We start from the raw sequence: 27,275 nt of genomic DNA, 5'->3' as shown, positions 1-27,275 counted from the left end.
GTTAGTAAACATATAAGTATTGTTCTTCAAACATATAAAATTCCTCTTCATTAAATACGCAAACAAACCACACAGTGGTCTAATTGTGAACTGGGAAGCAGTATGTTCTGTTGTGTGAATTTATCGCCCGTATAATTTTAAATTACTTTCTTTTTTGCATAAATAAACAATTCTGCTAAATCCATTTTAAAGTAAAATTTACTTACTTACTTAGGCCAGTCGTTCCTGAGGAACATAGGCCATCGACGACAGTCCTCCAACGAACTCGATTCTGGGCTGCTTTCACTGCATCTTGCCAGGTTATATCCTGTGTCTTTTAAATTAGTTCTGACTCCGAGTCACGCCTCCAGGTGTTTCTTGGACGTCCCCTTTTTTGCCCTGTGGGTTCCAAAGCAGGGCCTGGCTTGTGACGCTGGATGGTGGCTTCCTGAGCGTGTGTCCAATCAAGCCCCACTTCCTCTGTCTGATTTGTACGTCCATTGGTTCCTGTCCTGCTCATTTCCATAGTTCTTCATTTGAGATCCTTTCAGGCCATCGGATGTTGAAGATGCGCTTGGGACAGGTGTTGTAGAAAGTCTGGATCTTCTGCAGGGTTGCTTTGGTCAATCTCCACGTCGCTCACGGTCTCTGCACCAAACAATAGGACGGACTTTTCATTAGAGTTGAGGATCCGCAGTTTGGTGATAATGCGGATGTTCTTTTGAGGCCCAGATGTTCTTTAGCATGGTAAATGCAGTTGTTGCCATGCCAATTTTAAAGTAAAATGATCAAGAATAAACATTTTATAATTTCTTTTAAAATAGCGATAAGAATTTTCTCTTTGTTATATAATGTATTTTTCCTATTATCTTTTATTGTAAATAAACTGTAAAACATCTATGTATTATGCTTAGATATAGTTTATTTCACAAGGCAAAGAGTAACTGAGTCAGACGGACAAGAAATAAATAAAAAAGAGAGAGAGGGGGAGAGAGTGGGGAGGGAGGAGAGAGAAGGTGGGGAGAGAGAGGGAGAGGTAGTGGGTAGAGGTTGTGATAGAGTAGGGAGAAACAGAATGGGGTGGGGGAGATTGTGAGGGAGAGAGAGAGAGAGAGTGGGGAGGGAGGGAAAGAGGTGGTGAGAGAGAGAATGGGGAGAGTGAGTGGGGGAAATTGTGAGGGAGAGTAGGTGGAAGGAAAGACCATATTATTTCTGTTTAATATTTAAGATATATAACTTTTAAATTAATGTGTTGCAAGTTACCAATCAGTTTTAATTTCTACGTGTTTTCCAGTTTATATATATATATAGCCGCTCAGTTCACGTCTACGAAAGTAAAGTCTGCAAGTTTGTCGAATTTTGATAATGAAAAATTATGGAGAGATAACAGAGCCACAAATTTTATTTTTTTTTCTAATTGTTTTGTTTTTCCAAATTTATTTCAAAAAATTTAATTTATTTCTTATTTCAATTCTTTTAGTTTAAAATTTTCAGTTTTTTAAACCATTTTTTCTTAATGTCATTTTATGTAATGGATAAATAACAAGATGGTGTTAAATAGTTTAGAAAAAAATTCTCCCCGAGGGCCGAAGGCCCGTGGGGAGATGTTTTCTCTAATTTATTCAACACTATCGAGTTATTTATCTTACGTAAAAAAAAATCCCCATTCATTTATCCAACTTTGCTGTAATACATAATACATACATACATGCTGTAATAATGTGGATCTAGCTCACTTAGATATCCAACAGTGACACAATACAATAGCCTAATCGAACTCCCGTTTTATTCATGGACTATTGAGCATAAAACTGCATGGTGCTTGTAGTGTAATGTATAGGAAAAGGTATAAAAACACGTCTTGATCGTATAGTGGTTTATTTAGAGACTTGTTATTATCTATAGAAAAGCATTATGACGTCACAATAGAGTTAACGTTACATAAAAGCGCGGATAATCCATGACAGTGCTAAGTCATGGATAAAAAAAAACGAGATGGTGTTGAATAGTTTAGAGAAAACATGCAATCCGAGGGCCGAAGGGTTGTTTTCTCTAACCTATTCAAACCGTTCACGGTAGCTCAGTCGGTAGAGCGCTCGCTCCGTGATCGGGAGGTCGTGAGCTCGAATTTCGGCCGCGACTGACCTAAGTCGATAAAAAATGGGTAACAACTGTTCCTTCGCCGTGCGCACGGCACTTTGAAGTGAAAGTTGCGGGTCCTTCGGATGAGACCTTAAAAACCAAGGCCCCGTGTCACGGCAGACATTGACACGATAAAGAACCCTCACTGCTCAATGGCCTGAGTGCCGAGTAAAGGTCAAAATTTGAAGCCCTTCACCGGTATATGGTGACGTCTCTATATGAGTGAAAAATTCTCGAATGGGACGTAAAACAACATACAATCAATCAATCAATCTAACCTATTCAACACTACCGAGTTATTTATCTTATTTAAAAAACTTCCCCACTTTGGATCCCAAAGAAACATTTACCCATTCATATATCCAACTTTGCTGTAATACAATGGGATCTAGCCCATTTAGATATCTAACAGTGACACAATACAATAGCCTAATCGAACACCGCTTTATTCATGGACTAGTGAGCATAAAACTGCATGGTGCTAATGTCATTTCAAACTTTTCCATTGTTCTGAACAGTCATGAAATCAGATGAAGAATAGTTTTAAATCCCCAAAAATTTAGAGAGGTTCAGATAGTGTTTTGAATACTTAAATTCTTATAGTGTGAAAAAGTCGGAGTTATTTTTTTTATGTGCATTGGAAATACATTTTAAACTCTTTTATCTTGTTCATTGCGAATCCCACTGTGGGAAGTGGAGACCGGTCCTTCGGATGAGACCGTATAAACCGAGGTCCCGTGTCGCAGTAGGTGCTGGCACGAAAAAGATCCCTCACTGCTCAATGGCCGTAAGTGCCGAGTATAGGACAAAATTTGCAGCTCTCCACCGGCAAGTGATGGCGTCTCCATATGAGTGAAAAATTCTCGAGAGGGACGTTAAACAACATTCAAACAAACAAACTTGTTCATTGCTTAATTATGTTTGTATGCACAGTTGGATATTTAAATATCCAACCGATAGGCAGTTGGATCTTTAAATATCCAACTTGTGATGGTTGAATCGGTAAAATATATGTAGACTAATAACAATGGATGACATCATTGAGGTTTTTTAATGTAATTTCAAACCTTTCCATAGTACTGAACAGTCATGAAATCAGATGAAGAATACTTTAAAATCCAAAATAAATTTAGAAAGGTTCAGATATGTTTTGAATACTTCTGACCTGAAATCAGAAGAGAATTAGAGAATTTCGATAAAGGGTTGGAAATTTATCATTACGTATAAGATAGTGATTTGTTGAGAAAAAGTGCTGGAATCTTATGTTCCATTCAAACAATACTTCTAGTAGTGCTTAAACAGATGAAAAGATTGTCAGTGTTATGCGGAAAATATTTCATATCAAGATAAAACAAGAGGCCCATGGGCCACAGCGCTCACCTGAGTAACTTTGGCCTTGCTGTTTTTCACCCGATTTCTCTCCCCCCCCCCCCCCGTAGTACTTATTGTGGCCCCGCCCTATCCCCAGAGGTCATAATTTGAACAATTGGAATCTACACTACCCCAGCATGCTTCCAAGTAAGTTTCAGCTTATCTGGCCCAGTGGTTCTTGAGAAGATTTTTCCTATATATTTCAATGTAAAACTTGGATTCCCTATTGTGGCCCCGCCCTACCCCCGGGGGTCATGATTTGAACAATTTAGAATCTACACTACCCCAGCATGCTTCCACATAAGTTTCAGCTTTTCTGGCCCAGTGGTTCTTGAGAAGAAGATTTTTAAAGATTTTTCCTATATATTTCAATGTAAAATTTGGATTCCCTATTGTGGCCTCGCCCTACCCCCAGGGGTCATGATTTGAACAATTTAGAATCTACACTACCCCAGCATGCTTCCACATAAGTTTCAGCTTTTCAGGCCTAGTGGTTCTTGAGGAGAAGATTTTTAAAGATTTTTCCTATATATTTCAATGTAAAACTTGGATTCCCTATTATGGCCCCGCCCTACCCCCGGGGGTCATGATTTAAACAATTTAGAATCTACACTACCCCAGGATGCTTCCATATAAGTTTCAGCTTTACTGGCCCTGTGGTTCTTGAGAAGAAGATTTTTTAATGACCCCACCCTATTTTTGTCTTCACTTGATTATCTCCCCTTGTGAGGGGACTTGGCCCTTCATTTTAACAATTTAAATTCCCCTTTACCCAAGGATGCTTTGTACCAAGTTTGGTCAAAATTGGCCCAGTGGTTCTTGAGAAGAAGTCAAAAATGTGAAAAGTTTACAGACGGACGGACGGACAGACAGACGGACGGACGGACGACGTACAAAATGTGATCAGAAAAGCTCACTTGAGCCTTCGGCTCAGGTGAGCTAAAAATAGATGGACTGTCAATTTATTAAATTGTTTTGGGAAGTATGCTGGAAAAGTATGAGAACAGAGATGAACCTCGAATAATCTGAGGGGATTTGCTGATAACAGACCCCTGAAATAATATTCATCAATAGGAAGTGATGTGGTTAAGGTTCAAGGTGAAAATGTATTTATAAGCGTGTCAAAAAGGGATGCTTTCAAAATTTAAGACCGGAAACATTTCTGTAAAAATACTATCGGATAAGTATTGGATATTTTATTGATGACAAGTCTAAAAGTGTGCAAAATTCGGAGGAATTATTTTTGTGAGCATTAGATATGCATTTCTAAAACTAATGATGTGAAAATGCGAAATAATTAATTTCGTGTGCATTGGAAATAAATTCTAATAGTGTGACAAATACGGAGTAATTATTATTTTTATGTGCTCTGGAATTGCATTTTAAAAATCTTTTGTCTGTTTTGTTCATTTCTTAATTATGTTTCTATGCACAGTTGGATATTTAAATATCCAACCGATAGGCAGTTGGATATTTGAACATCCAAATGAAGGCCAGTTAGATCTTTAAGAGGCTGTCCATTCTGAGATCAGGCAATCGCTATTGTAGCATCGGCACATGCATTTCTCCGCATTTTTAAAATACCCAATAATAAAAGAGATAATACACCAATTTTATGTAGTTAAAGTGAATACCATGATAAACAGTTCTTTAAGGCTTAAACTGTGGTTCTTTTCACTGTCTACTATATAATCTATAGAAAATGTACCTTTTAAAAATGTAAATGATTTCTAATACAATGTATTCTGGGGAAAAATCAATAGCAATATTTTGAGAAAAATATTTAATGATAAATATAAGACAATAAAATTTCTGGGATAGTCATAAATTACAGAATTTACCAACAAGTTTCAAGTTTTTATTTAAGACAAAGACCCCAACTGGGGTATACGGATACAAATGATAAAACAAAATAACAGACAAGCATGAATGACCAACAGAAGCATCAATAAAAGACTGTTATTGAGTTACCTCCCTTGATATGATCATGAATAATGAGAAATGATCGGATCATGTACGATTCGTATTTAAGAAAGTATTGTTATGAATTTACATGGACCTGTACCTTGTGCCTTCCATTGTTAACACGTAGTTTAACATGGATATTTACACATTACTACGGAGTGTAGATACGATATTTTAAGTGATAATATGTGTTTTATTCCAATTTATTTATAATCATTCGCTTTGATTGAAAGCGAAAGTAGAAACATGCCGTTTTACAAGGAGAATGTGTTGTTTTCATTCATTCGGGATGTTGTTCTCGATCCCTGTGGCATTAAATATGTGTCATTCAGCAGAGCAGTGCTTACCTGTGTTTATTAGATGTTTTACCATCGACCGTAAGCGATATTTTATCGATAATCCATAGTTTCAGCTCTGCTGTGCTTCGATTTCCCTCCAGGTTTCATTACTTCGGCTTGAAGTTTTGCACGCGAAACTTTGTTTTTTAGCCGCTCGCTGATTTGATAGCGACCTAGCTCTTCTGTGTATATAAACAGTGAGGCTCGCTGAAGGTGTTAGACTTTCCAGATTACAATTAGACTACGGAGATTAATACAATAGTAAAATGGCCTAGAAGGTGTTGTTTAACAACCCTTCCAAATTACAGAAGGTGAATTTTTCCTTGAAATAGTGTGCACCTTCCCCCGTTACCAGAGTTACAGCATACTCTCCTTCCGTAGTTCTGTTTGTCTTAGCAACGTCTGCTACGCCCCTTCATTTCCATGTCGTCGCACCTTCGTTTCCAGAGTGGTGCACCTTCTATTTTTACACCTTCCCTACGTAACCAGGAAGTTCCAAATATCGAGTATGTTTTATGTCCTTTCATACAATAAATTATTATATGTTTCTTTTATACAAAGACTTTCTCTTGTTTTGTTGACTGTCGAAAGGTACAGAGCCCACGTATTATTATAACGAAAGTTAATTAATTTATATCAGGTTTATTACAAATATTTAGGCACATCATATTTTCATTACATTGGTGCCAGAAGTGGGATTATAGTAAATTGATTGAATTTATTTTTCTGTACCTTGCAGTTGAAAAACAAGACTAAGTTCCCCATGAATATTTTTTTATAGACATTTTTATTGCAAAATATTTCCAATGAATTCAATGAAGTATTCTTCAAACAAAGTGATGTCCATCATTCTACCATGAATGAGCTTGAGCCTGATAGTGAATCAACTCAAGTTGTTCATGATATAGGCCTGTCCTCTGGTGCTGGAGAAGGTTTACCAGGTGCATCCAATGTACCATTATCTACTGATTCTGCCAATATGAAAAAATATTACCAATGTCCTTAGTGACCATTTCAAAGAAATTCATAGTGAATTGACAGAATAGAAGTATTTGTGATGAAACCAATAAGAACATGTTTCGTGTACAATTTGGGGTTACAAGAGATATTAATCTCATGAAAAGTGATTTTGATCAAAATATTTCAAACATGAGAAACAGAATGGATGAAATTCAACAAATGGTTGAAAATACCAAAAAGTCCCAGTCTCAAAGTCCCACCACAAGTTTTATTGGGTTGGAGAATATAATTGAGAATTATCAAACTTCTTCCCAGAGTCCTCACCCATTCCTTCCATCTAAATCTAGTTCCCAGTGTCCTAACCCAGAAACCCAAATCCCAAGTAATCACCAAACCATACCCCAATGCTCTGAAGGGTCTGAGGACCTAGATGAATACTTAGCTCAATTTGAAATTTTGTCTGAATTAAATAGGTGGGATTTATCACCAAAAATCATTACACTTAGCAAGTTCCTTAAAAGGCAATGCCCGTGCCATCCTTAGTGAGTTGTCCAATGTAGAGAGGCGCGACTATAACCATTTAGTCAAAGCCCTTACAACAAGTTTTGGATCTCAAGGCCGAGCCGAGATTTACCGTGCCCAACTTCAGACCAGAATTTAGAAATAAAGATGAAACAATTTCAGAGCTTGTCCAATCTATCAAAAAGTTAACTCGTCATGCTTATCCTGAAGCACCATGCTCTTTCACAAAAATTCTTTCCCTAGATCACTTCATAGATGCCATACCTGACAGTGACGTGAGACTAAGGATTCGTGAGGCCCATCCTAAAGACATTGATGAAGTTGAAGCTATCCGTCTTGAGACTCATCGTTTAGCTGACAGACAAAGGTGTTCAAGCCGTCCTATCCCTGCTGTTAATGAAAAACAGCCTGTCCAATCCAGTCATTCTCATACCTTGAATTTAATAAAGAATGAGTTTTTCCACATAAAAAAGGACATTGGATCCTTGACCAATGAGATTAGGAAATTTACCCAATCAAATTTAGGAAATCAAAACAACCAGAGGCCTTTCCAAACCCAAAGAGCCAATGTATCCTACCCCAATAGACAAAACAGAAGACAACATGTTCCAAATTCTGGTCAACCTCAGGGAAACGGAAGACAGTCGTATCCGAGGGTCAAGGAACGACTTCCTCCAAATGGCCCACAACAGTTTTATTGAATGAGTGCAAATCTGGGGACGAGGGTTTATTTATAGGAGCTCAAATTCAAGGTGCCCCAATGACAATGCTTGTTGACAAAGATGCCAATGTTACCATAGTTAGTGAAAATTCTTTTATGTTTATTGATCCCTCACAAAGGCCCAGATAACTCCAGTTCATTCTAAGCTAATTACTGCAACTGGAGCATCTTCCTCATTTATTGGTCAAACTCAGGTTGAAATTCAAATTGACAACAATAAATTTGTCCATAATGTCCTTATAGCCGACATACAAAATGATGTTATTTTTGGGATAGATTTCATAACCAAGCACAAGTGTGATGTACTTTTATCCAAAAATTGCCTTGATGTGCAAGATGACAAAATTCCTTGTTTTAGATATTCCAATGAGGTATTTACTTGTTGTAGAATTGCTGTGACTAACCATGTTGTTGTACCTCCTGGTACTGAAATGATAGTGCCAGGTAGACCTATGGGTCAAGTTACTAAGAGTGCTAGTGTGTTAGAACCTACCCAACATTTTGTTGAGAAACAAGGTCTTCTCATTGCCAGATCCTTGGTAGATCCTGCAAAAGGTGTTGTTCCTTTAAGAGTTCTGAATCTACAAAATGAACCTTGTGCAATTTATAAAAATACCATTGCTGTCACTTGCGAGCCAGTAAATGACCTTGATATCCAGGTTCAGGAAAAGTCAAATGAAGTTGACTGTTATAATGTGTGCATGACCAAATCAAAGAATAGTTCCCAAGAGTTACCTTCCCATATACAAGATTTATACAACAGAAGTGTGACCAACTTGCATGAAAATGAATGTGCTTCCTTAAAGAACTTACTTGTTCAATATCAAGATATCTTCTCTAAAAATGACAAAGATATTGGTCATACTGATATCATACAGCACACCATTGATACTGGTGATGTACACCCAATACGACAAAAACCACGTCGTGTACCATTATCCAAAATGGCAGAAGCCGAGACCGAATTAAATAATATGGCTGACCAAGGTGTAATAGAACCATCCACAAGTCCATGGTCATCCAATACTGTCCTCGTCAAAAAGAAAGACAACTCCTTAAAATTCTGTGTTGACTATCGTCAATTAAATGACGTTACCAAGAAAGACTCCCACCCTTTACCCCTTATACACGATACTTTAGATGCCTTATTAGGTGCTAAACTTTTCTTCAGTACTTAAGACTTAAAATCTGGGTATTGGCAGGTTGGAATTACTCCAGAAGATCGCCCCAAAACAGCCTTTTCCTTTCCTTGGGGTGGTTTATGGCAATTTACTGTAATGGCATTTGGTTTATGTAATGCCCCTGCGACCTTTGAACGGTTAATGGATAAAGTTTTAAATGGCCTGTCCTTGAAAGTGTGTTTAGTTTACCTAGACAATATTATTGTGTTTGCTAAAACTTTCACTGATCACTTAGCAAATCTTGAAAAAGTATCTGAAAGATTAAAATGTGCAAACCTGAAATTAAGCCCCAAGAAATGTAACTTTTTAAAAACCAAAGTATCCCTCTTAGGACATGTTATAAGCCAAAATGGAGTATCCACGATCAAAGCCATACAAGACTGGCCCATTACCAAATGTGTCAAAGATGTTAGAAGTTTCCTTGGCCTTACCTCTTATTATAGGCGCTTCACATCAGATTATGCCGTCAAAGCCAAACCTTTGCACAAATTAACAGAAAAGAACAAACAATTTGTGTGGAATGAAGATTGCCGAATATCTTTTGGAATTTTAAAATCTGTTCTTACCGAGACCCCAGTAGTGGCTTATTCTTCAAAAATGACCATTTTGTATTAGATACAGATGCCAGTAACTATGGTATGGGAGCTGTTTTATCCCAAATACAAAACAATAATGAAAAAGTTGTATGCTATTTTAGCAAATCCTTTAGTGGTCCAGAAAGAAAATATTGTGTTACAAGAAGAGAACTTCTAGCTATTGTTATGTCCATAAAACATTTTTACATTTACCTTTATGGTAGAAGATTCACAGTTCGAACCGAGCATGGAGCATTGCGCTGGTTATTAAATTTTAAAAATCCTGAGGAAAAATGGCAAGATGGTTAGAGATATTATCATCTTATGACTTTGAAATGGTACATAGAGCAGGAAAGTCTCATTCCAATGCAGATTCCCTTCTCCCAGCATCCTTGTTTTAGTTCTAATTGTAAACACTGCCAGAAATCTGAAATACAGTTTCAAGTACCAAATGTACCAGTAGTAACCATACTGACAAAGTCCAAATTTGAAGAAATACAAAGAAGGGTCCTGAACCTTCAGAAAATTTTGAAATACCAATTCCTCCTGATAAAATTGTTGACTTACAAAATAAAGACCCAAACTTGTCTTTCATTTTACAGTTGAAAAAGAATCTCTCCAGAGCCCTTTCATACTCCTGCTAATCAACAGAAGCTGTCTGCAAAACCATCTGCACCCTCTGTGACCATTCAACCATCAGCAGCCTCTGTGACCTTTCAACCATCTGCACCAGCTGTGAACATTCCATCATCTATTCCACCCAAAACCAGCACATCAAACTTGCAGTCTCTTACAGTAGCAGCCAATTCCAAGGACACTCGCTATGTCACTACCAGACTCTCCTCCAGTTCGTCTTCCAGCTCATCATCATCATCCTCTTCATCAGCATCTTCTGCAGCCTTGTCTGTTCATGTGAACCCTTCCGAACTTGACCTCTTCCAAGCTGATCCTGCCATCCAGTACACCATTAGCAGCCCTAATGCTCCAGGATACTCCCCAACACCAGAGGAAATTATTAGATTGCAGGGTATGGCTCAGTAACAAAAACAAAGGATCTATCTGAATGTTGGTGGAACTAAGTTCGAGACCAGTGTCCCTACCTTGCAAGCTGACCCAAGCTCTTACTTTGGCCAGGATGATCCTCCCGTCATCTCCCCTGAAACCTTATGCCGTGTACAACATCTACACCTACTTCATTGACCGTGATCCAAAACTATTCTTCTTGAATTATCTGCGTCATGGTGCTGAACTTCTCCTGAACTGTTTGCCATCAGATCTTTCTCTCCTCTTCTGCCTCCAGAGAGAAGCATAGTTCTTCTGTCTCCAGGAAATTGAAAACTTGCTACAGAAGATTACTGAAATTAGTGAACAATAACTGTAATATGTTATATGTTGTGACATTACAGATCTTCGTTAACATGAGATGAAGATTTTACGCTGTTGCATTGTTGTTATAGTAATCTTAATAACTTGTTGAAAGTATATATTGTAATTAATTGCTAACTATTTCATTGTTATATGTTGTACATGTGTGTAATTGTTTAGAAACATGCCGTTTTACAAGGAGAATGTGTTGTTTACATTCATTCGGGATGTTGTTCTCGATCCTTGTGGCATTAAATATGTGTCATTACGCACAGCAGTGCTTACCTGTGTTTATTAGATGTTTTACCATCGACCATAAGCGATATTTTATCTATAATCCATAGCTTCAGCTCTACTATGCTTCGATTTCCCTCCAAGTTTCTGACTTCGGCTTGAAGTTTCGCACGCGCAACTTTGTTTGTTAGCCGCTCGCTGATTGGATAGCGACCTAGCTCTTCTGTGTATATAAACAGTGAGGCTCGCTGAAGGTGTTAGACTTTCCAGATTACAATTAGACTACGGAGATTAATACAATAGTAAAATGGCCCAGAAGGTGTTGTATAACAACCCTTCCCCAGAAGGTGTTGTTTAACAACCCTTCCAAATTACAGAAGGTGAATATTTCCGTGTAATAGTGTGCACCTTCCCCAGTTACCAGAGTTACAGCATACTCTCCTTCCGTAGTTCTGTTTACCTTAGCAACGTCTGCTACGCCCCTTCATTTCCATATCGTCGCACCTTCGTTTCCAGAGTGGTGCACCTTCTATTTTTACACCTTCCCTACGTAACCAGGAAGTTCCAAACATCGCGTTTGTTTTATGTACTTTTATACAATAAATTATTATATGTTTCTTTTATACAAAGACTTTCTCTTGTTTTGTTGACTGTCAAAAGGTACAGAGCCCACGTATTATTATAACGAAAATGCTGTAGAGTACAGGGAAAGTAATTATTTATACCAGGTTTAATACAAATATTTAGGCACAGCATATTTTCGTTACAGTATAGAGCATTTATTTAGAATATATTTATTATTCTTCGTATTTTTTAAACCAAATGTAAAAAAGATTAATATCTAGTGAAATTTATATATTTAGCCCGGACCTATATAGCCTTAACCCAGTAAACAAATATGGCCGAGAAGTCCATATGGGTGCAAAACACAGTTTTATGTATGACGTTATTGCGATGTTACCATGTGAGGGACAATCAAAACTGACCCCTATAAAAAATTATATGAAGGCTTGTTACATAGACATCTATATATATTAATGGAAAGATAAAATGATGAATTTTATAAATATTAAAGAATAATCCATTCATCACTTACTAAAAACATGTATTTAACACACAAAACACGACGGAAATGGGGAAATTTATGTGTCTAATCGCAGTACACATATGCATTTTTACCTCCCTTTATCAACAAAGAGCGCAGAAATCAGAAAATATAAGTTAATTGCATTTGACAGAACAAGTCCTCAGGTTTATTTTTGATGTCAATACTAGCCTAAAAAATTACTGATAGTGCCACTTTTTACTGATAATTTCTGATATTTACTGATATTATCCTGTTGGTACTGAGAATTTCTGATATTTGCTGATATTTTTACTGTTGTTACTGATAATTACTGTTAGTTCTGATAATTACTGATATTTACTGTCGTTTTTACAGTGGGTTCTGATAATTACTGATATTTGCTGAGAGTTACTGTTGGTACTGAGAATTGCTGATAATTACTGAGATTATTTTCCAAGTTCATGAGATGTAAAATTTAAAAGAGACTGGGGTGGATGGATTAAATAAATTAAACAAATTAATTTCATTTTATAATTTATCCTTTATATCTTTTTTTAACCCGTAGTCATTTAGAATTTGTAACTTGAGTGACAGCAAGGATGATATACATTTTGTCATAAAAAATTATTTTCAAACTAATTATATATTGGAAAAAAACTTAGATTTCTCTTTCTGTAAGAAGATTCAACCTACCACCCCCCCCCCCCCTCCAATTTCATCCTGTTATTTAGTTCCGAAGAAGTTACTTGTATTATTTCAATCGATGACTAGTAGGCCTAAAAAGGACGTAATAAATCAGTGTCTTATTATAAAACCAATTTAAAAAAAAATGGATTCACATTTAATCCATACATATGGTGCGGTGATGTTGGACATGGAGATCGGTCCTTCGGATGGGACTGTATAAACCGCGGTCTTCTGTTAAAGTAGGTGCTGGCACAAAAAAGATTCCTCGGTGATCAAATAGTGCAGAGTCACGAGAAAGATCCCTCTCTGTTCATTGTTTATAAGTGCAGAGTACAGATAGAAAATTGCAGGAGAAAGATTGCTCATAAGTAAAAATTGCCGCCGAGTACATGTCAAAAGTTGAACACGGAAGATCCTGCCACTGATTTATGGACATATACATGTACATGTAAGTACAGCGTACAGGTCGAAATTCGCAGCTTTTAATAGGGAAATAATAGAGTCCCGATATGAGTGAAACGTTATCTAAAGAACACATGTAAAAAAAAAAATTAAAACCGTTCATTTTCAATGCCATATAAAGTACTGTAGTTATTTGTTTTAGAAAATTCTTGATCCTCCGCTCCTAAGAATTATAAGAGATTGGATCAAAGTTAGTCAAGATCGATACACCACCAACCCGTTCACACGTTGTAATGTTTTGAACATTTTCTAAAGCATTACAGATTTTCATAGGAAACATGTAACAAGTAGTTCAAAAACTTTAATCTTGTTAAAACACATACCATATATAATGTTTCTCGAATACATTGATCATGATTCCATTTGTGTCGTCAAAAATATTTTTAATAAATAGAGATTTTTAATGGACTGTCAGTTAAAACAATCAATGGGAAAATTAAATGTTCGATACTCATTAAACCTCAGCCTATTCATTTCATATCCTTAGATAAATTAACACAATTCATATATAATTTTGACTGAACATGTCCAGAGACATGTATTGTCCTTAAAATAAATAAAATTAATCTTAATGCTAATATTTTAAATGTTTTAATTGTTGGATATCTTAAAACGAACTAATTACACGAAGAAACTTCACCTTTAGTTTGTAGGAAGTACGTTTTGAAAGCGGGAAAGGGGGGGGGGATCTATAATCATCCTGAAAATTATGTATTAGAACTTTTTCCAACAGAATTTGTTTCTGCACATAGCGCTTCCTTAACCAATGATATGTCTTATTTAGGCCTGAGTCTCTTCAGTGGAAAAATATTTCGAAGATTTTTGCAGAAGGGTAGACATTTACATGTGTAAATGAGGACATACTGATCATGAACAAATAGAATGCACACGGAAGTATACATGTAGTTGATTTGTAGAGGAAAACAACAGATCTAAAATATTTTTATACAAAATTTAGCTATTGTTGGAGTTAATTGAAACAAGCCAAGGATAATGCAAGGATTTGGCGTCAAATAAAATTTATTTATTAAACTTGAAAATGATATCGTATTTTTACAATGTCATATAACAGAGAATCAGCATGTTTTATATCAGTATGAATTATATTTCTAACTTAATTCACAATCTATCCCCTCCTTTAACAGTTACTGTGACTTATTTTTCTGTTGCACTTAGCTCATTAAATTTATCAGAATATTAAAATACCAGGTAAAATTTGGTTTACATGAAAAATCCTGTTCAATTCACCACAAAAATATAATTCATCCCAAATTTTACAAATATAATTTTGTCTGATTACCGTTGAACACTGTAACGGGGTACAAAGACTTTTATGGGTATTGTACACAAACGGAAGTGCTGTAATGTACACTGTACGGTAACGAGAAAATAACACAATAGGTGTCCCTGCTGTATAATATATACATGTATGACACGGCGAGTGAGAGGAAGGGCACTCGGGACTCACCGGATACTACAGTCAGTTACGCAACAATGAAGTGACAGGTGGATTTAAAGAATGTACATCTCTTCTTTGATATATATCTCACTTTCGTTTATTGCGTAAAAAGAACAGAAAGACAACAATTACATGAAAAATAAAGAATTTAAATGTATCAAAATATGAAGTTACATGTATCAACACGGTACTTGTAATCTAGAATGTTTAAGCTAAAATTCTAAGGGGAGAATTACTTCTATTTTTATTTTTCTGGCTAAGCTTGATGAGTAAAACTCATCATTAAGAATGCCTCTTTTCAGAAGAAATAAATTCATTACATATAGTAAACATATACATGTAGATAACTGAATGAAAAAAAAATTATCCATGTAAAAGTCTCCTTCGGGGAATAGGGGAAATAATTTAGTTTTAACTAAACAAGGGCCCGGGATGTATTAAAAAAATGCAGTGTCAAACTTCTTATTTATGTAAACCTTTTATTTCCCTCGAGGTTGGGTACATGTTATTGTGCATTCTACATTTAAGGCAGAAAAAAAGGGGGGGGGGTATAATAAGCAGATTTTTAACACGAATATTTATTCATTTATTACAGGGTGACAGAAATGCGTTTTTTTTTTCGGTTATAAAATACTTATTAATATAATTTAACATTACATCTGAGAAATGTTAAATTTATTATTTAGATACATTAACTTAAGATCAAGGTATAGACTCAATGAAGACGTAGTTTAAGAATAATGCCGGGACCAGCACACATCTGTTGCATGTAATTGACTAATATTGGAAGGAAATTTTAGAATTCTGTTTTGAAAACAATTTACATCAGGCACCGTTGTGATAAGTGAAAATAAATACTTATCATTTGAATATATTAATTTTTAAGACTTGCAAGTAGTCTTGAATATCTTCAAAATTAAAAAAATATAGATCGGGATATTTTTTTTCCTTTAAATTTATTTCTGTAATCATAGTTCTTTCAATTGTAAGCATTAGATATATTAACATCCTCTGTTCTTTGTTTGAATTTAAATTTAAAAAAAATTGTTTAACACGCCCGTGGGAAGCGAGAAAGAACGTCCAAATAATTTTACTGCAATACTTCCATCAGGCTCATTTGTACAGAAATGTGTGTGTCTTCTAAAAACGTCCTGTAAACTTTTTTTTCGTTTTGTATATATTTATTTTTTATTAAGCAATCCTTTACACTGTTTATTTATTTAATTTGTTTTGGGGGCTGGGGGGGGGGGGGGGGGGCTTGTTAAGAAATTCTGAAACTGCTTTCAACATAACTTTTTTTTACGTGTAACAACTACTGTATAGATAAAAAATGAGTACAAGCTTTAAAGGATTATTTTTTAATTACATGTATAACTATTATTGAAACAGCTAGAGTTGAAGAAGTCTTTAAAAAGTTTCATCTACCAGTTATTTTTCTTTTCTCTGAAATCATGTTTTAAAATAAGAACGATTATTAACGATTTATAAAGGATTTTCTTTCCTAATTCTTCCTTTCAACCAATTCCCCTCCTTTTCTATTCATTGTTAGGCTTGTTTTTACATCTTTTGGGTTCAGAAAAATAATCTCAGTAATTATCAGCAATTCTCAGTTCCAACAGTAACTCTCAGCAAATATCAGAACCCACAGTACAAACGACAGTAAATATCAGTAATTATCAGAACCAACAGCAATTATCAGTAGCAACAGTAAAAATATCAGCAAATATCAGAAATTCTCAGTACCAACAGTATAATATCAGTAAATATCAGAAATTATCAGTAAAAAGTGGCACTATCAGTAATTATTTGGGCCAGTAGTGTGTACTTTTAGGGTACATTTTCCAGCTCTTGAAAGAGCTATTCAAGTCATGCAATTCTGCACGTGTGAAAACCGGATGTTTTGAGAGTTACCTCCCACTATTAAAATGTCGCACAGATTTTTTTTTCTAAAACAAGATGTGTTTGTGTAATACTGATGCCCCCGTATGGCAACTTATAGCAAAGGTAAAACTTTCTCAAATGCAAATCAAATATGTTGGTACCCAAAGTAAGGTCTTGTCTAGAGGAATATACCTGTGAAATATGATAGCCCTAGCAGCAACCATTGAATAGATATGACAAAGGTTAAAGTTTTTTCAAAAGTAAGTCAAACATCAAGGTCAAAATTAATGTTGCCTAAGGAAAGGCCTTCTCACAAGAAATATACAAGTGAAATATGAAAGCCGCAGCACCAATCGTTCAAAAGTTATGACCAAGGGTAAAATTTTTTAAAAGTAGGTCAAACTCCAAGGACAAGGTCAATGGATTACAATTGTTGGTATCCAAAGGAAGGTCTTGTCACAAGGAAAACCATTTTAAATATGAAAGCCCTAGCACCAACTTTTCAATAGTTGTGTCCAAGATTAAAATTTTCCAAATGAGGGTCAAAGTCCAAAGTCAAGGTCAAAGTTGTTGGTATCCAAAGGAAGGTCTTGTCACAAGGATTACATATGTGAAGTATTAAAGTCCTAGCACTAACAGTTCATTGGTTATGGCTAAGGTTAGAGTAGTTAAAAGTAGGTCAGACTCCAAGGTCAAGGTCAAAGTTGTTGGTATCCAATGAAAGGTCTTGTCACAAGGATTACATATGTGAAGTATGAAAGCCTTAGCACCAAAGTTATGGCCAATGTTAAAGTTTTTCAAAAGTAGGTCAAACTCCAAGGTCAAGGTCAAAGGGTCAAAGTTGTTGGTATCCAAAGGAAGGTATTGTCACAAGGATTACACAAGTGAAGTATGAAAGCCCTAGTACTAATTGTTCAAAAGTTATGGCCAAGGTTAAAGTTGGGTAAAATTTTGCAAAACTGGGTCAAACTCCAAGGTCAAATATGGTGGTACCCGAATAAAGGTCTTGTCACAAGGAATACATATGTGAAATATGAAAGCCATACCTTCAACCAATCAAAAGTTATGGGCAATGTTAAGGTTTTTGCGGACAAACGGTCAGACAGAGAGACAGACGGACGGACGGACAGGGCAAAAACTATATACCCCCGAATCTTCGATACGGGGGCATAAAAATATATGCATATTTTTTCATTTAATATTAAGATAAGACTCTACTTTATGCAAACAAAAACAAAAGAAATGCGATTTTCAAGTACACTTCCCATAAATAGCAGAAAATTAAAATCCCTACCTATTATCCTTTTCTCTGGGAAAAAGCCCCTGGATTGTTATCTACCTCAAAGGAAAAAAAAATACTTCTGTATTTCAATCTCTAAATTGCTAATTATTACATTAGATCTGATTTCATATATTGATTTCATTAGCCATTGAAAATCAGTTGATATTCAAATCATAGGTGTTTCAAATAAGGAACGTGCGTGCACGCGCGTCTGTGCGTAAGGGGGGGGGAGTAATTCGTTAATCTGTGTATCAGTTTGCTTTTTGATAGGTATATGCAGGGAGGTTTTTTTTTTGACAATTAAGATTTCAAACTGATTTACAAATCTCGTACATAGTAGACCAACAAAAACCAATAATAAAATGGATGGTTTCTGCTTGTGCATAAAAATACAATGATCAACATAAGAAAATAACCCCATCCCATTCCGCCTCTCCCCGCCAGACACACACACATATACTTCTTATTTGCTAACCAATGCACACAATCACGTGTACATGCACATCAAGAGCTTTTCAAGGATCCATGGTCGATCTTTGGTTATTAAGAATGTCAGTGATTGGATATATAATTCAGACTGCTTTATAAATAAACATGTCATCAATCAAAGTTAACTAAATGTTTTATAAGTATGCAATAAAAATATTAGAAATAGAGTTAGAAAAAAAGATACATTTAGATTTAGTAATGTCCATAAAAGCTATAACGTTTGTGTGTCTGTCTATTTAGCAAAGCGAGTTCCCAAATTGTTATATGTTTAAATCCATTTTGTGATGTTTTGTGTTGAACACAATACAAAAAAATATTATATTATGTTTTACTGTATTTTGTTTTATTACATTTTGCGTTGTCCTCGACGCAAAAAATAAAAACGCAAAATATAACAAGCAAAAAGAACATTATTACATTTTGCATTAATCCCAACACAAAATGTAACAACGCAAAAAGTAATAATCCAAAAATCGTGTAATTACAATTTGCGTTACTATATTCTGCGTTGATTGCGACGCAAAATGTAATAACACAAAATGTTATAATCTCAGTTTATTATATTTTGCGTTGTTATTACATTTCGCGTTGTAACAATGACTATCAATTACAAGTTTTACTTTATTTAATAAAATGAACACCAATGAGCAAATTCAGCATTTTACTGTTAATGGCATGTTAGAATATGAATTTAAAAAGCTAATTCAGGGATAATTTTAATGTGAAACAGACACTGTGTTAAATTGACAGATTGTCCCAAAAGTCCGGACTGTGTCAACACGACAAAAAACCATTATTCAATGTCATATATACATATATTTATATTATCAAATATCTCTGGTTGTATTCTCAATCATGAACAATTATCTTCAAGGTCATGACCTCATGAAGCTTCTTGGTTGACTTTGACGTCACACTTTGACATCACAATGCAAATGCATCACAATGTAAAATAATATATCACAATCCAATCTGTGACGTCATAATGTAACACATCGATATCACAGTATTATCATCATACATGCAGCATGAACATGTGACCACTGTATAATAATTTAATAACTAAATAATAACATGCCTCCAATTGATAAACGTAAGTCAGCAAGAAAAAAGAAGAGTCACACCAATATCTTTAGAAAAGGACACCAATCTTGAAATAAGGATAAGAGGTGCTCAAGCAGAGATGATCGCGACACCTCAGTCAACAGCACTGTACGTCGTCCGGATAAGGCCGTCTATGAAGCTGCCTCAAGGAAGTACGATGGGTCACCTAACACCGTTCCGTGCAAGTTACGACCAAAAATAAAACAGACAGCAGATAATGAAACATGTGAAAAATCTACTGAAAATATAATTGTGAACTTTGCGAAATTGCAAGACTATATAACACTGTGCATGAGTCACAACTGTAAAAGACCGGGTGGTGTCAACAGAGAAAAGGAATGTGTGTATCTCTACAAACCAGTTGTAGCAAATGTTTGTTTGATACGAAGCCTGTAAGTTGTACATGGAGTGTAAAAGAAAAAACAATAGAGGTCCATCAGCAGGATGTCTGAATGAAGGACTGTCAGTGGCAACACTAAATTAAAAAATGGGAAGCTCAGACGTACAAATGCTAATGGCATTTCTTGATATTAGAAGTTCATGTTTAAAAAATATTAACACTAAAATCACTAAACAATGTGAAAAAATGGTTGTAATTAATGAGAACGCAATGATTTCAAATCAGAAATTGCCATGGAAGTGGCAACCTGCCTTGGTAAAGGAAAGCTTGTGGACGTAGAAACAGACACATGCTACAACTACCGCAACCAAGCTGGCTATGAAGCAGCTACGTAATCATTCAGTCCAATTATTGAAAAGATCACAGGACATAATCTTCCCATTGCAATGGCAACAGCAAATAAATTATGTTCAAAAATTAACAGCTGTAACCATGAAGTATGTTCTCCAACTTATAATACTGAGGACTCCATTTCTTCAAGTGAAGCCAAACTTGCTAACAAAACTTACAGAAAATTCACGATGCCAATATACTCACAATAAATTCTGTGATAAGTGATGCAGGTGCACAAATAGGCAAAGTTGTTAAAGAATTTGGGAAAAAATGGCACCACTATCATGTACTTTCAATGTTTTGTACATAGATTACGTACAATTCAGAGAAAAGTTAAAAGGAAATGTTTTTCGAAACTTCCGGCAAGTTATCAACAAGACATTTTTCGACAAAAATTGGCAACATGTATTCGTTCTCGGGGGAGACTCGAGCTTGTACGCATTAAAAAAAAAATACACGCCAGACACTTTTGCACCCAAGGCACTAATGGCGGTTAAAACATTGTTGACTGTTTCAGCGGGAAAAGATCTTCAGCATGCCATGCTCACTTGGAGTCATTCAATATGCAGTTTCTGCCATACGGAAACTACTTAGACCTCGCCGCTGAAGACCGTCGAAAGCTAGAATCAGTATTAAGCAAATCCCTGTCTTTGGAGATTTTAAATAAAATGTCACTTCTACATACAACCAATCAATGCGAAAGCTTGCATCACAGGGTTTTCACATATGCACCAAAATCTTTGCTCTATAAAAGAAATTTTCATGGTCTATGCCATTCAGCCTGTCATTCATCTACATGTACATTTGGAACAGGGAAATCATCAGTATTCTTGGCATTTAGCCCTCTTGGATTAAATTTTTCAAAACGTGCTCCTTTCTTTCGTTTTATCACTCGAAAGGATATACTGGCTTTGTATCATTCACAGAAAAAGAAAGCAGTGAAATATAAAATACAACGATATCTTGCAAAATGTAGAAAAAGTAATCGAAAAATTAAACAAGGGTCTTTGTATTCAAATGCATGCAATGAACTGAGTGAAATTCACAATTATGGAATAAATGTCAACAAACAGTAAACTGAAAACATTCCCCGTGTTTTTCTTACCGATCTAAATATACAATTTTTAAAACCATCATGTACAAAACATGTCTTCGCATGCTTGCAACGAATACGGTGCACGATATCGCCTGGTTCGAGAGATAAATGTTTTATATGAATACACTTTTTCTCATGACACAAGTTTGAGACATGATGCTGTTTATTTGAAAAGTGGCAGTTGTTTTCCAAAAATAAATGAGTCTGTGAACAGTAAAAATTTGTCTTTTATGTCGGAAATGTGGCCTTAGAATGGCATAACCATCTGTCATTCCATACCAGATGTTACAACCATTTACGACATTATATCTGTAGACTTTTGAAGTCAGAAACTGTCGCTCCTCTGGTCTAAAGGGAGTTTCATATGCTTTACACATGCTAAGTACATTGAAGGATTTAAAAAGAGATATAAAGAATCCAGCAGTCTGAAACAATAATATAATAATTATTAAAATTGTGTTTTCCTGTATCTGCAACTGAGGGTTTGAATTTTAAAGTGTAGCGAGCGAGGTATCTAAAATGTAACCTGAAGATATGAAATGTGTTTCTAATGCATTAAACCAGATAAAATGTCAATATGTCAACATGAACCTATACTCAATTGTTTAGTACATTAAATAAAACTAAAATAGCAATTTTCTGTGACCTAAAGGGAAATAAATGAAGAAAAATGTCATATTATGACATTCATTAAGGGTGCAAAACACAGTGTAATGTATGACGTTATTACGATGTTTCCATATGAGGGACATGCAAAACTGACCCCTATAAAAAATAATATGAAGGCTTGTTACATAGACATCTATATATCAATGGAAAGATAAAATGATTAATTTTATAAATATCAAAGTATAATCCATTCATCACTTACTAAAAACGTGTATTTAACACACAAAACACGAGGGAAATGGGAAATTTATGTGTCTAATCGCAGTACTCATAGGCATTTTTACCTCCCTTTATCAACAAACAGGATTTTGTGACCCTTTTTTAAAGTGAATGTTTTACGACTTGGATTGTTTAATTCAAATATGTATAAAAATTGAATTGTCATAAATAGTTTTGAAGTGAGAAGTTCTGACTGAACTTTTCTTTTAAACAAGAAGCCCATGGGCCACATCGCTCACCTGAGGTGGCTAGGAAAAAGCAAAAATCAGTTCAGTATTGAAAAATGTACATGGGGGACTTGAATTTTAAAATACCTGAGGATGCTTCCATATCAATATAACAAATGACTTTGCTGTTTTTGAGCAGAAAATTTTTTCCTGTATATTCCTTTATAAAAATTTGATCCCCCATTCTGGCCCCTCCCTAATTCCAGGGGTCACCATTTGAACAAACTTGAATCTACACTACCTGAGGATGCTTCCATATCATTTAGACTAAACATGGCTTTTCTGTTCTTGAGAAGATTTTTTCCTATATATTCCTGTGCAAAACTTTGATCCCAATTGTGGTCCCATGGGGGGCATGGGGGGTCATGATTCGAACAAACTTGAATCTACACTACCTGAGGATTATTCCTTATCAATATGACTAATAATGGATTTGTTGTTCTTGAGAAGATTTTTAAAGTTATTTTCCTATATATTCCTATGTAAAGTTTTGATCCCCCATTATGACCCCAACCTACCCCCGGGTGTCATGGTTTGAGGAAAGAGCTAGGTTCACTTTATGCATAAAATGACCCTGTAGATATACCAATTTATTGACTAACACCTTGTGTTCCATTTTAAACATCAAGATAAAGTAGAGACTTAGTTCTTTCATTTCCTATTAAAATTTTTCTCCTTAAAGTCCAGATCTTGGAAAACAAGCTTTATGAAATTGCAATGTTCTTGAATTTTAAGGAAAACGGGTATATTTAAGTACTTTCAGAGAAGAAAAATAATATGAGCGCACCCTCTGATCTAAAAAATAAAACATGTTTTGTAATCCACAGAAACGATGTTTTAGATCAGAGATTAAATATCGAAAAATAGCTTTAAAAATTGGCTGTTTTTGTAGAATTGTTCAGGATATGAGGAAAATGACGCATTTCATGACGTCATAATACATTGGCTAGCCAGAAAATTACGTCATTTTTTGTAGATTCGCAATCGCCAAATGTCTAAATGAAATTTGATGCATTGTCAACTAAAACTAAGCAGTTTCAGTTTTCCAGAAACTCACAGGGCCAAAGAAGGCCCTAAGTGAAGCTTGTTCTTTGAATCTACACCACGTAATGAAGGTTTCACACAAGTTTCAACTTTTCTGGGATAATGGTTCTTGAGAAGAGGATTTTTGAAAGATGACACCAAATTTTCACCAATTCTTAATTATCTCCCCTTGAAAGAGGGTGTGGCCCTTTATTTGAACAAACTTGAATCCCCTTCACCCAAGGATGCTTTGAGGCAAGTTTGGTCAAAATTGACCCAGTGGTTCTTGAGAAGAAGTCGAAGATGTGAAAAGTTTACAAACGGACAGACAGATGGGCAGGTAGACAGACAGACGGACGCCAGACAAAATGTGATAAGAAAAGCTTACTTGGGCTTTCAGCTCAGGTGAGCTAAAAAGCTGATGAGTGACATACCTTAATTTCAAACATTTATTGTGGGCTCTAGTGCACTCCATCCTTGGAAAGCTGTTGTTAATGGAAATGTTTTGGGACTTTTAAAAATGGTGTCTCTTAATTTGTGAAAAGGAGTTAATGTGGTGTTGTATTTTATTTTGATCAATTTGAGTTGAGTGATATAATTCTTTTGTATTCTTGTGCTATTTAATCATGCCCATTGTTTCAAGTCCATTTATTCATTTGACCATTTCTTCTTCAGATCTCAGTTGAGTTCAAGATGGGAGGAAGCTTCCGAGAGCTATTATAGACAAAAAACAATGGAAGTAATAAGGGAAATTGCGGAACTTATTATCCCACTCCAGTCCAATATTTTGCTTAAAGAAATAACTCAGAAACATTCTGCACCTGACAATGATGATGACTTCTTCAGCTCCATGGTTGCAACATATCAGGAAGCTTCCTCTCCATTTCTGAAGCGGCAGATTTTATCCCTGTTAGTAAACCAGTACTGCAAAGAAACACTTTTCAGTGCTATAACCAGTTTGACAAAACATAAGATAGACTCTGCTAGGAAGTATGCCATGGTAAACAGACTTGATCAGCTTTCTACAACTTCATCAGTTACATCAAAGCTACCCACAGGCAAAGTGCAGAATTTCATCAGCTTCATCTCCCAGACTCAATTTATCCAAGATGTGGCTTTGGGAGAGAGGGTCATAAATCTTTCAACAGGCCAGAAAGTACACATTCCTGATGTTATACGTACTGTGATTGGTAGTAGAATCATAGCTACATATCTTGCATATTGCACAGAAGTAAAATTTCCAGCACTAAAAAGATCAAGCCTGTACTACATTCTAAGGCAGTGCTCAACCAGCCAGAAAAAAAGCTTGTGTGGGTTAGACAGTACAACAGCGGATGGCATGACATCGCTTGACAGACTAAAACTGTTATCAGAAAACATGATGGCATGCAGTGTAAATACGAGAGAAAATGTGTTCAAGGTAAAAATTATGTACTTTTTTAAATGTACTTCACAGTGAGATCTTTGTACTACGGTTGACATGATTTTCCTCCATGCATACTCATCTCTTTGTGATAAACAATTATTTTTTGAATCATGTGCCATGGTGGTGCACTATACTAGAATACAAAACTTAAAATATTGCATGTAAATTAACATTGTTTTATTAAAACATGCATTATTTAATATCATTTCAATATTTTTCATTGGATATTGAGTCCAGATTACACGCAGCGAAGCGATACCTCTCTTATGATTATCAGTAGCATGTTCGAGAGTCTTCACAAGTTCCTGATCACTGTATACAATACTCTCTGAGTCATGGAACTGTTGCCACTCTATCAAAGACTTGCTGTCCTTTACATTAAGAAAGCTGTTAATTCTGTCCAAATATTTCATCAGTGATTGATGATCTTGAGCAAATCATTCTGGATGGACAGTATCCCACTAATGAAGTCCGTGCAGAATTCGTACGTGACTTTCAACTGTGTAAAGAAAAGATTTTCTAGTGGAAGCAGCATATTTTGAGAACAGTAAATCAGGAAACTGCAAAAACAGCAATATTGGAAAAACTTGAAGAAAATGAAGCCCTTATAGTCATGGATTGGGCGATGAAATTTCTTCCATGGATTGACAGAGAAAAGCAAACTGATTTTTATGGGAAAAAAGGCATCAACAGGCATGTCAGTGTTGTGCTATCACACAATGAAAAAAAACTCAAATAAGTACTGATTGCTATGTGCATCTATTCAATAGAATACATGTACCCCAGGGTTGGTTTGTAGTTGCTTCAATACTGAAGAACCTTCTTCAATGCATCAAAACTCAGAGCAGCAAGATAGCAAGAGTTTATCTCAGAAGTGATAATGCTGCTGTTATCACTGTAGTCCCTTGATTGCTTCCATATATGGAATATCTGAAAGAACAGGAATACACATATGTCGATATGATTTTAGCGAAGTGCAAAGTGGGAAAGACATTTGCGATAGACGAACAGCTCCTATGAAATTTCATGCTAAACGATATGGCAATGAAGGACATGATATAACCACTGCTGAAGAATTAAAAATAGCTCTCGAGAGTTGTGGTGGTATTCAATACACACGTGTATACGGCTGAAATCAATTTTGATTGCCAGAATATGAAAAAAAATGTGCTATTCCTAATATCAACATTTTAACAACTTCAAATTGAGGATACTGGGATAAGAATGTGGCTTGGGTACAGTATTGGAGAGGGAAAGTTTGTTCCCTATAATATTATACATCAAACTGCCAACTCACAAGGAAACATAACTCTTAGGGTAAGTTAAAATCATGATGATATGTATGTATTACATAAAAAAAATAGTGTCATAAATCCCATTTGTTTTCTATAGGTCTCAAAACATAGTACAAATGTAATGATTACGGAATTTTAAGGTACGACCATGCGGATTTCTCAATTAGTCACTGTTGACATCACGTGACATTAGTAGGGTATATATACCGAGACTTCGCAGTCGTCTGTTGTTATTGTGAAGACCAAGCCGAGCAGCGAAGACGAGTGTAAGTGTAGTAGTTACGGTTATTAATTCCTCGCCTGTGTTACAGTTTGAGAGTGAATTTGGAAGGCCATTTGAGGTTTGACAAACCAGATATAAGGCCTGCCACGAAGAGGTTGTCCTTCAGTAAAGAGGCTAGCCATAAAGTTAGCTCGTCTGCATTGGCTGACCAGTCTGTCCAGGCTGCTATACTCATTGTCCGTCCTGAATAAGGCATCCTACAGTGAGTGTAGTGGTTGAAGGGCTATCACATATACTGTCCGTCCTGAATAAGGCATCCTACAGTATATGCGGTAGTCCGAGGGCGACTGGGCTCTTATTTTAGAGTTAGGTTAGGACTACCAGTTAATTAATTGTCGCTTGCCTCTGATTATTATGGTGATTTACTAGTTAATTTCATTTTACCTAGATAAGGTTAGGACATATTTGTATATTTCGGGCAGTCCACTTAAATCATACCAATCAGTTTTTAATCAGTTATTGTTGAACACCCCAAACCCTGGAATTGACCAGGTACGACCCCTGTGTTTAATGTAAATACG

General features: G+C 35.7%; 1 pseudogene; it reads left to right on the top strand.

Annotated features, from left to right (window-relative positions):
- Positions 1–17,557: 17,557 nt before the first annotated feature.
- Positions 17,558–26,945, top strand: LOC133192398 (uncharacterized; annotated as a pseudogene).
- Positions 26,946–27,275: the final 330 nt, after the last annotated feature.

The sequence above is a fragment of the Saccostrea echinata genome, unplaced genomic scaffold, assembly GCF_033153115.1.
Source record: "Saccostrea echinata isolate AGI-Se365-2 ecotype Australia unplaced genomic scaffold, CSIRO_AGI_Sech_v1 ptg000025l, whole genome shotgun sequence".
In the NCBI taxonomy this organism is placed as follows: domain Eukaryota; kingdom Metazoa; phylum Mollusca; class Bivalvia; order Ostreida; family Ostreidae; genus Saccostrea; species Saccostrea echinata.
Note: the sequence above shows the minus strand (reverse complement) of the source record. Positions and strands in the feature narration are given on the sequence as shown.